This window comes from Nannobrachium achirus (genome assembly GCF_963921795.1).
Source record: "Nannobrachium achirus genome assembly, chromosome: 5".
Classification (NCBI taxonomy): domain Eukaryota; kingdom Metazoa; phylum Chordata; class Actinopteri; order Myctophiformes; family Myctophidae; genus Nannobrachium; species Nannobrachium achirus.
This window is the reverse complement of record NC_137814.1, coordinates 65,911,028-65,922,089: the sequence shown is the minus strand read 5'-3', so window position 1 is coordinate 65,922,089 and position 11,062 is coordinate 65,911,028.

Genomic DNA, 11,062 nt, shown 5'->3' with positions numbered 1-11,062 from the left:
AATGTTTTTGCTCTTAACCACCGAGCTCTGCTTCACTGTGTAGCTGGCTCTCGAAGGGACTCTTCCATCGAGCAGTAAGCAAAACTCCACTATGTTCTCCTCTGTCGCACATTTGCTCTGTATTTTGCCACATTGCTAATGGTGGTTCTATCTGTTCCCATTGTAGGCAAATTAGGAGCTGCATCTGAGTCTTGGAAGAGAAATGGCATGTGTTAATGGAAGCAACAGCATACTGTGAAACATATGTTTCGAATGTAACCCCTGTTTGTTAAGTTCTGGAAAGAAGCATATTTTGAGTTAAAAGCCCCGGTTTTGGGAAGAACTTTATTTCATGTTTTAGGGGAACGCCCCATTGAATAAAACAACGCTTATTGCGTTTTCACCTTGAGAACTGTTTCCGTGTGCTGGTTTGGGTTCAGACTTAACAATACTTAATGTTTAAAAACTTTATTTGAAGACGTGTTAAAAGCCCCGGTTTTGGGAAGAACTTTATTTCATGTTTTAGGGGAACGCCCCATTGAATAAAACAACGCTTATTGCGTTTTCACCTTGAGAACTGTTTCCGTGTGCTGGTTTGGGTTCAGACTTCACAATACTTAATGTTTAAAAACTTTATTTGAAGACGTTTACTACTTGAATTATTTGAAAACATTGTGATTTAAAAGACATGCCTGAAAATGGCTAGGTTGTTAACCCTCTGTTTTGAAGGTTTACAACCTGATGACCAACTCTTCAACAAAGACAACTAATGAAAAAGTTAGAAAATAAAGATATTGAGTTAAAACCTTGAGGAGTTCTTTGGAACTATTTTATGTCTGTTGCATATAGTCTTTTGCATACATGTTGTGTAGAGGTCAATTTGTGCTTTCACCAATAACTATGCCGATTAGTGTAAAATCGGCAGAGTCTCTGTCATTTATAGCGCCACCAGAAGGCCGAAAACGCATTCTTCGATATTACTCCTTCAGATTTTATCCGATAATCACACAAATGGGCACACAGTATCTCTACAGTGATGTGATCATGACGGATTTGTCCGATATCATATTCTATCTAATTGGCTAAAATTGAATTCCAAGGTTTGCAGGATTGCTCCTTTTTGAACAAATTGTCTCAAACGCAGCCTGCTATGTGTGTGAGATTTTGCACACACGTTCCCACTAGGCCAAGGAACAGATCCCACCCTTCTCACATTGGCCTGTTATAGAGTCACCAGTGGGCCAAAAAAAACACCTGACCTGTTCGGAAGAACACTGCTTCTAGTTTCTCTTTGATGTCTTCTTTGCTTTCCCTTGATGCTTTTGCCTTGGCCACTTTATCGCTGCTTGCAGCTATATTTGATATTGGACTTCAGCACTATTATTCCGCCACTTTTTCTCTAGCGGCTAGACCGTGCAGTCGCTTTTTACGAAACTCAGCAGTATGGCAGAGGACTATGCCAAACGGCTAAAACGCGAAGCTCGCAACAATCGGCCAAAGGGTGGCGCTGTAGGAAGCCTTTGAAAAATGCCAACTTTGAACAGGTATAGCTCATGCCCTGTTTCAGGTACAGCAATGAAACCTGTATACACTTATGCGTCTCCTCATGCCGAACAACTTTTACACTCTGACTTTTGACCTCTGACCTTTACCTCTCCCACAATTTTGAATTATATGAAAAACAGTCAAAATGTATCTCCTCCTGGGATTTTCGCTTAACGTGCGCAAAACTTTTTTTACATGAACTTTGGACCAATACGGTCTGAGAAGTTAGCCGGATTTTCTTTAAAGCGAAACATTATTTTTTAATAATTCACTCAATGTTGCAGTTATATGCAAATTATTCTTCTGCCTCTAAATCATACATGCAAAGTGACACGTTCATGGCATTTGGCAAATATGTAGAGGGTTAGTCCAAATATCACTGAAAGCAATCTTACTCCAATTGGCCAAAGGGGGGCGCTATACGAAGCGTTTGAAAACTCAAACTTTAAAGGGGCATAAGTCATGCCTCGTTTCGTTTGAAGACATGCAACTTGCTTACACGCGTGCCTTGACTCAAGCGGAAGACATCTGTGTCTTTGTTAAGTAAGCTCCGCCCTTAGATTTTCCGCCATTTTGAGCAGTTTGTAAAACACTTAAACCCGCTTTTATTCCGGAACTTTCCCGTCACGTGCACAGAACTTTTTTTACATGAACTTTGGACCAATATCTAAAGATCTGTCAGATCGGATTTTTTTTAAATTGAAACATGCATTTTTAATAATTCAATCAATATTGCAAGTTGTATGCAAATTATTCTTCTGCCTCTAAAACATACATGCAAAGTAAAATTTTCATGATGAACTACTGTAGAGGGTTAGTCCAAACATCGCTGAAACCAATCTTACCCCAATTGGCCAAAGGGGGGCGCTATATCATTTTGAAAGAAGGCGTCAAGTACATTACATGAAACTCTTTTTTTTTTTTTATGACAGATCTATTATGTGTGACTGCCGTAGTGTAGTGGTCAGTGCCTGTGCCTGATATACGGACGGTTGTGAGTTCAAACCCCGCATCGGGTTGAGTTGATGTTAACATCCTGTATGTCAAACTCTTTAATGTTGACATGTCTGATCTAACTCCAGATCACGTTCATGTTTAAAATGAGCCCTTCGCTACCGGCCGTTATTTTTCTGTTCTGAGTGAAAGAAAATATGATCACTCGAAAATGTCAGAAATACTCAGATTACATTTACTCAGATTGATTTCACCCGAAGCCTCCAAAATATAAAAAATAAATCAATAAAATCAAGGCACTCAGCCTACATAGAACTTTTTTTTAAACAAAAATGGTTAACAGATCCTGTGGCTGCCTAGTGTAGTGGTCAGGGCATGTGCCTTTCATGCAGAAGGTCGTTGGATCGAATCCCGCTTGGGGTTTATATAAGCATAATACCATGACATTTGGTAGACTTTACAGTTTGGTTCCTTGAACAATGTCTGATATGGAGCCTTCCTATAAATGTCCCCCAACCCCCCTTGATGCGTATTTTAATATCCGCCATTACTAAATAATGTATTTTGCATCATAAATCCTGAAACAAGCATTATAATACAAACTGTCATGTCTACACCTATGTTGTGATTTTCAAGGATTGCAATGATATCATGTACCAGCTCCAGTGGCCTAGTGGTTTGAGTGTCTGCCCTGAGACTAGGAGATCCGGGTTCAAACCCGGGTCGCGTCATACCAAAGATTCTAAAAAATGGGACCCAGTGCCTCCCTGCTTGAAACTCAGCATCAAGGGTTGGATTGGGGGTAACTCCCTGCGACATACTAGCATCATGTCCAGGGGGTGTACTTGTACATCAAGCTGCCTTACGCTACAGAAACAGGAGATAGGCTCCTGCCCTATGAGATTCATAGCCTGGCCGATTCATATGGTCTTCATAGCTCAGCAAGGCATACTATGTACATCATCAAACTGTCCAGGTGCATAGTATCACAGTTTTTTTTATGTCTGTTGCATATAGGCCTACAGTCTTTTGCATACATGTTGTGTAGAGGCCAATTTGTGCTTTTACCTATAACCACCGATTAGTGTAAAACTTTGTATGCACACTTCCCAGAGGCCAAGGAAAAACCTGTGCCCTGCATTTTTCACATCTGCCATTTATAGCGCCACCAGAAGGCCGACTTACAGTATGTAAAACACATTCTTCAATATTACTCCTTCAGATTTTATCCGAAAATCACACAAATCAGTACACAGTATCTCTACAGTGATGTAATCATGACAGATTTGTCAGATATCATATTCTATCTAATTGGCTAACATTGAATTCCAAGGTTTGCAGGATTGCTCCTTTTTGAACAAAATGTCTCAAACGCAGCCTGCTATGTGTGTGAGATTTTGCACACACATTCCCACTAGGCCAAGGAACAGATGCCACCCTTCTCACATTGGCCTGTTATAGCGCCACCAGCGGGTCAATTTTAGCAAAACACCTTTTTGGAACAAAATGCTTCAAATCCCGCATGCAGCGTCCGATTGCCGTGAAAGGCCCAAGAACACGTAGCACCCTTTTCACTTTGGCCTATTATAGAGTCACCACTAGGCCAAAAAAAACCTACCTGACCTGCCGGAGTCCTGTTCGGAAGAACACTGCTTCTAGTTTTTCTTTGATGTCTTCTTTGCTTTCCCTTGATGCCTTTTTGCTTTCCTGCTTTTTATGCCTTGGCCACTTTATCGCTGCTTGCAGCTATATTTTATTTTACTATTGGGTTATACTATTGGGTTGTGTTGGTAGTTTCTGAGTATGTGTCTTGTTTAACAATGACAGTGAGATACTTGTTGCACTAACTAGCATTGACTGCTTTGGTCTCTTTTTGTAAGACACTTTATGTATACTTATATTTAATTCGCCCCCTCTATTTGATGCACCTTCTCTTTTTTGGTACTGTACTGCTCTTGTTTTTACTCTTATCTATTTTTCCTACTTCTCTGTAACTTTGTAAATAACAGTATACTGCTGTGCTACAACTGGACAACTAAATTTCCCCCTTGGGATAATAAAGGTATCTATCTATCTATCTATCTATCTAATTTAAAATTCAAGACCAAATCCATTCATATTTCACACTTACCGCATGCTGCAGGATATTTACAGCCAGCCACCTCCTGTTCTCAGAGTTGACACAAGGGAAGTACCAGGTGACTCCCAGTGAGTCCACTTGGGCCCGCTCTTCAGCAGTCAGCTCCCTCTGACTCTCAAGCTGCAATTTAAAAAACAGTTGTACAACACTTGTATGTTCTCAAAGTAAAGCAGTTAGCATAGTTAGAATCAAAAGAATAGTCCATAACTTACTAGAGACACAACCTCAACCACGTCCATGTCCGGACAATCGGCGATGTCCAGTGCTGGCAGGTTGTCTTTATCACCTTTAAAGACAGGGCAACAGCTAAGCCAATAGTGTACAAGTAAAGTATGCAAAACTAGCAACTTCCTCTACTCGTTATGTCAATACTGCCCTACCAGTCTATGTATGAACTAGTATGCAAATATCTGTACCTTTTATGAGCTGCACGAACACGGGACTGAGTCCCGTGAATGCTGGACCTCCGTGGATGAAGTTGTGGCCTATGGCTCGACCTGCGACCCTGAAAAGGTCTCCCTCTTCAAGGACCCGCGAGGTTGAAGGCACCTTGTGGTCCTCAGAACCCTCGAACAGTAAGGTTCCACCCGTGTTGTCTAGGATTTTAGAGAAAAGGGGTACTGGGGTGTAAGTGATTCTTTTTCTAAAATAAATTAAGTTCTGATAGCAATTGCTGATAAGTTCTAATGAGAGTATTACACATTTTGAGAACTCACCAAGATTGATGTCAAAGCCGTTGGCGATTTTGTCCATCACTGTGCTAAAGAACTGCTGCTTGATTCCGTCACCGAACGCTGATTCTCCTATAATAGAAACAAAGTATCGATTCCGATCAAAGCCCGTTTGTAATTTATACAAGTACTATAATTGGCTAATAGCAAGCATGTTTTTTTTTATTATAATTAGCTTCTGTCCTAGTAACTCAGTCGATACATCATTCTGGGTTTGACTCCCAGGCACCCACAACTCAACATATGAGTAACTACCATAACACGATCTCACAAAATTATGACTTCCTTCGGGGGGGGGGGGGGGGGGGGGGGGGGGGGCCCGAAGGCAGTGAGAATCTTCGGTCTGGGGGGCAGGTGTTTAGTGCGGTTGAACATCAGGGTTGGGTGGGCCCGTTGAGCCGGGAGCTCCATAGTTTCCAAACCTCCCGCACAAAGTCTCGGGGCCAGATGGGTCCTTTTTGAGTGGGGTCCTTTATGAGGAGGGGACGGGTTAGCGCTGGCAGGGACGGGAAATCCTCCTCAATGATTTTGTTGATGGTGGCCAGCGTATCTTTCTCCGTAAGGGAGAGTTGTAGGGATGAGGTAATGAGGGGTATATGAATTGTAGCCGCGGGGAATTTTCCCTGGGCTAGACTATACAGGTGGCGAAGGGTTTTACGGAGTGTTTCGGGCGTGGCCGAAGAGGCCCGGTGGTTCATCCCAAAGGAGAGTACCACCTTTCTAATGTCGGGGAGGGGGTCCGGTATTGTCGAGATGATCTGAATCCCGTCGTAAATGGTTGCTGCCGGGTAGGCGTCGATCTGTATCCTATGGTCGTTGGGCTGAGGTAGAGAGACCAGGTTTGAATCGCCCAGGATAAGAACCGGGCGTCTCGGGTGAGCTCTCCAAACAGTTTTGGGTTCTTTAGGGCCGCGTAGGTGAACTGTGCGTAGGTTGTCGTTGTGGTCTTGTGTTTGTAGGGTCATTGGAATTTGGGGCTCAGGGGGCATTTTTGTGGGATCGGATTTGGGGAGCCTTGCCTCGTCGTCCGGGAAAGGGGGCCTGAGGTGATCGGGGGTGCTGGGGGTGTCGCTTGTCTGGGGCACGGTGTTGTGTTTGTCTTCGTCGGGGCCGGGTTGGTGTGTTTTTTGGTGAATGTCGCAGGGTTGTAATGGGGCGTCGTCCCAGGCCCCTGAGGGACTCCGGGAGGGTGGCATGTACTGCTGAGATCAGGTTGGGTCTAGGGTTTTCGTTTAGGTCCCTGTTGGCCCTGGTACAAAGCTCATGCCAAGCCAGGTCGGGGTCTGGGCAGGAGAGGGTAGACAGATGGGCCCGGAGTCCCCTAATTTTGGCCCTGTAATGTTCCTCCAAGATTCCGTAGCCCCGGTGGAGCCAGGCTTCCAAGGCCTGGTTATGTTTTAAATCAGCATTTTTATCAGTACTCGATAGCCTGGCGCCACTAAAGGTTTTTAGGGTCAGAGCTCGCACCGAGCCATGGATGAAAAAGGAAATATTAGATGCTATTAAACTTAGAAACAAAATGTACTCAGATTTCAGAAAAACAAACAATGTAGAATTACTCGTGAAAAGTAAAAAACAACGCAACTCTGTGAATAACATGATCAAAAAGGCCAAAAAGAATTATTTAAACGAAAATATAGAAGCAAATAAAAACCACCCTCAAAAATTGTGGGAGGCACTCAAAAAATTAGGATGCAACAACAAACTACAAACCAAAAACACTAACATCTGTATCATTTCAAATGGCTCACTAGTGACAGACAAGCTAGTAGTGGCTGATAGCTTCAATAGTTTCTTCACCACCTTGGCCTCCAAACTGGTCAGTAAACTACCCCCTCACTCAGGTGTTTATGGCTCAGAGCATATACAAGCTCACTCTACAAAGCTAAGTGTAAAAAAAGACTCCTTCTCATTCAAAACGGTAGGTACTGATGAAGTGCTAAAAAAACTCAACACCCTCCAACAAAACAAGGCTACCGGACTGGACAATATACCCACCAGATTCCTCAAAGACGCAGCTTCCTCAATTGCCCCCATAGTAGCACATATTACAAATACATCAATCAGTCAAGGTCATGTCCCACAAGATTTTAAGATTGCAAGAGTTATCCCCCTATACAAAAAAGGAAGCAAATTAGAACCCGGCAACTACCGCCCTGTCTCCATCCTTGGCACAATTTCAAAGGTTATGGAGAGATTAATACAAGATCAAATAAACAGCTACCTCGCCGAACACAAACTTTTGTTCGAATTCCAATCAGGATTTAGAACATCCCACTCCACTGACACTTGTTTATTGTATCTGACGGATTACATAAAAAGAGAAGTAGATTCAGGCAAATACTGTGGAATGGTCATGCTGGACCTCCAAAAAGCGTTTGACACAGTAAATCATTCAATACTTTTGTGTAAACTAAGGGCGATTGGTTTTGATAGCACAGCAATAAACTGGATGACATCCTACCTTGAAGGAAGAGAACAGGTGGTTGACATCAATGGAACCCTGTCCTCATCCCTAGCAGTGAGCTGTGGCGTTCCTCAAGGAAGCATACTAGGGCCATTACTATTCCTCCTCTACATTAACGATATGAATGCTGCCTGTAACTGCAAACTGTTCCTTTTTGCTGACGACTCAGCACTCCTGATCTCGGGAGAGGACAAATTGCAGGTGGAAGAAGCTCTCAGCTCTGAAGTCACCAAAATTCGCACGTGGCTTACCGATAACAAACTGTCACTCCATCTTGGTAAAACAGAATCCATACTTTTTGGGACCAAACATTCCCTAAGAGAGATAAATATAAATGATTTCAAGATCAAAGTTGATGACACAATTATCAGTAGCAAGGAAGAGATTACCTATTTAGGCTGTATTCTGGATAAATATCTGTCCGGGGATAGCATGGCATCAAGGGTAATAAAAAAAGTAAACCAAAGAACGAGATTCCTGGGCAGAATGTCCGCGTTTATCAATGAGAGTGCCCTCAGGACTCTTGCTGGAGCCCTCATTCATTCTATGACTACGCCTGTACCTCCTGGTACTCAAACACCAAAAAACCATTAAAGACATAACTTCAAACCTCCCAAAACAAACTGATTCGACTACTTCTTAAGCTGGGGCCCATGACTCATGTGTCTCCCGCGCACTTCGCTAGCCTAGGGTGGCTCAATGTAGACGACAGGGTTAAACAGCTAAAAATGGGATTGACATTCAAAATAGTCAATGCAAAGCGGCCCTCAACCCCCTCAGTACCTGTCCTGCATATCTGACAAACCACCTCCAAAAAGTTAGCGACACCCACAGCTATAACACCAGAGGGAGCGTTAACAATGACCTTATAATACAGCCTCAAAGCACAAATATGGGTAAATTCTCCTTCTACAATACTGCCACGCAAGTGTGGAATTCCCTGACTATTTCCCTTAAGACAAGTAGCTCGCTGGGCTCCTTCAAGGCCGCCTTGAAAATCCACCTATCAGGAGACCAGAGGCGAAGGGAAACACCGTTCCCCCATTTATTATACTAGAAGCCTAGTCGGCGACCTGGCCAACTCGGGAACGATGTAAATAGGGAATGAATGCCCCGCCCTTTAATGCAAACCCCATTATACCTGTTGTCATAGGACCCGTTTTGACCATCTGTTTGCCTGTGTCCATTTATGCCCATATATGGAGATATCTGTTATCTGTCTGTCTGTCAGCGTCCATTTTATGTCCATATATGGAGATCACTGCAGATATAGTTCTGGGTCCATTTTATGCCCATATATGCCCATATATGGAGATATCTGTCTATTTGTGTCCATTTCATGCTCATATATGGAGATCTCTGTATCTGTCTGTCTGTGTCCCTTTATGCCCGTATATGGAGATCTTTGTGATTCTGCGTACATTTTATGCCCATATATGCCATTTGCGTCCATTTTATGCCCATTTATGGAGATCTCTGTATCCGTCTGTCTGTGTCCCTTTATGCCCGTATATGGAGATCTTTGTGATTCTGCGTCCATTTTATGCCCATATATGCTACTGTATATATGGAGATATTCAGAGATTTTTTGTTGACTCATGTCGAGGCAAGGCCCGGCACTGCAGTGATGTCACAATGAGTCAGCGCCGATTTCCTCCGGAACAGCCTGATGTCAACAATCAACCCCGCATAAGGAGATTCCGAACGTTTCGCGCCGGTTCAGGAAAACCGCGCGTCGGGTCGGGTCGAGACCCGGCACTGCACTCGGTTGGAAAAACAAGAACAAATAACAAGCGTCAAAATGCTTCTGTTAACTTTTGCAGGACTAAAATATTGCAACACTAGTACATACATATTTATTTGTGTAGCACAGATACAGTGTCTTCAAAGACATTTTCAATTTTAACTGGTAAGGTTTTTGAACTTGATGAGCCAATAGCCACTTGTGTACCTGAAGTCCCCAAGGTGGCCGGTGGCAAAGAGTCCTGGCTCCCTGATGGGCCCGGCGTCGCATCACTTCCTGGCCATGAAGCACCAGAGCTTCCCGGACTGGAGCTGGTACCTGCAATAGAGCTGGTTCCTGCAGTAGAGCTGGTTCCTGCAGTAGAGCTGGTTGAGGTTCCTTCACCAGGATCATTGCTAGATTTTCATGGAATGGTAGAAACAGAAAATAGTTAATGCATTGACATAAAGCTAAGATACTGTCTAACATCGTTGACAAAACATCCATATCTTACTTCCATTGTTGCCTTTTGACTGTGTGTCAACTGAGTGCCGTGGTGGTGTAGCAGAGGATTATTACAGAAAATAGATATAATAAAATGTCCATTATACAAGACTATTACTACTATTACCACTACTATTACTACTATTATTACTACTACTACTACTATTACTACTATTACTACTACTCTTACTACTATTACTACTACTACTACTATTACCAGTAAGACGCCCTAAGGGCGAGAAGCGACCGCCAGGGCGGGCAGAAACAACAGACTTGTAAAAGGGGGCGGGGCTTCAACAATTACAGCTCATCCATATTGGCCGACATCCATATTGGCCATCTAAGTCCAGACACCAAGTTTCGAGACGGTACCATGCTGCAAACTGGAGTTATGGTTGTTTAAAGCCCAGCCAATAGGAGTGTAGTGAACCTGCAGATGGGAGATGACGTAAACAATGACAAGTGTCACTCACAGTCTGATGGCACACACCGGACTTGAATGAGAGACGGAGCGCTGATCAGTCACGGCTGGACATGATTGCGTTGGGTGAAGGAACAATACAAAATGGTTTGCTCAGTACGACAGAGTCGTGTCTGGAGAGCGGAGCTCAGTCCACGTTAAAGAGGCTGTTAGCCTGCTGAGCTATCTACCAAGGAACGTGCACTCACTACGGGGGGTGGGTGCCGCTCGCACGCTGTTTAGGGCAGCCGGCGGTGAAGATAGAAAGTGGGACTAAGGCCAGGTTCCTGTGTTAGGCAGGGCGAGACATGAGATAGTGGGGACGCAATAGGAGTGCTTTAATTCCGCTCTCCAGAGTGTGCGAGCTGTCTCCTATTGTCGACGGAAACTGCTCATACGGCGTTGGACGGCACTGACGCTGACTTCCACAACCACTGTCTAAAGCGGCCGTCCCACGCCAAGCTCAGACCCTGTGGGGGGTCTCCGAACATGGGAAAGTTAAGTACTGACTTGAGTGGCTTCGCTTTATAGGAAATGTCAATGACTGAATAGGCTTATG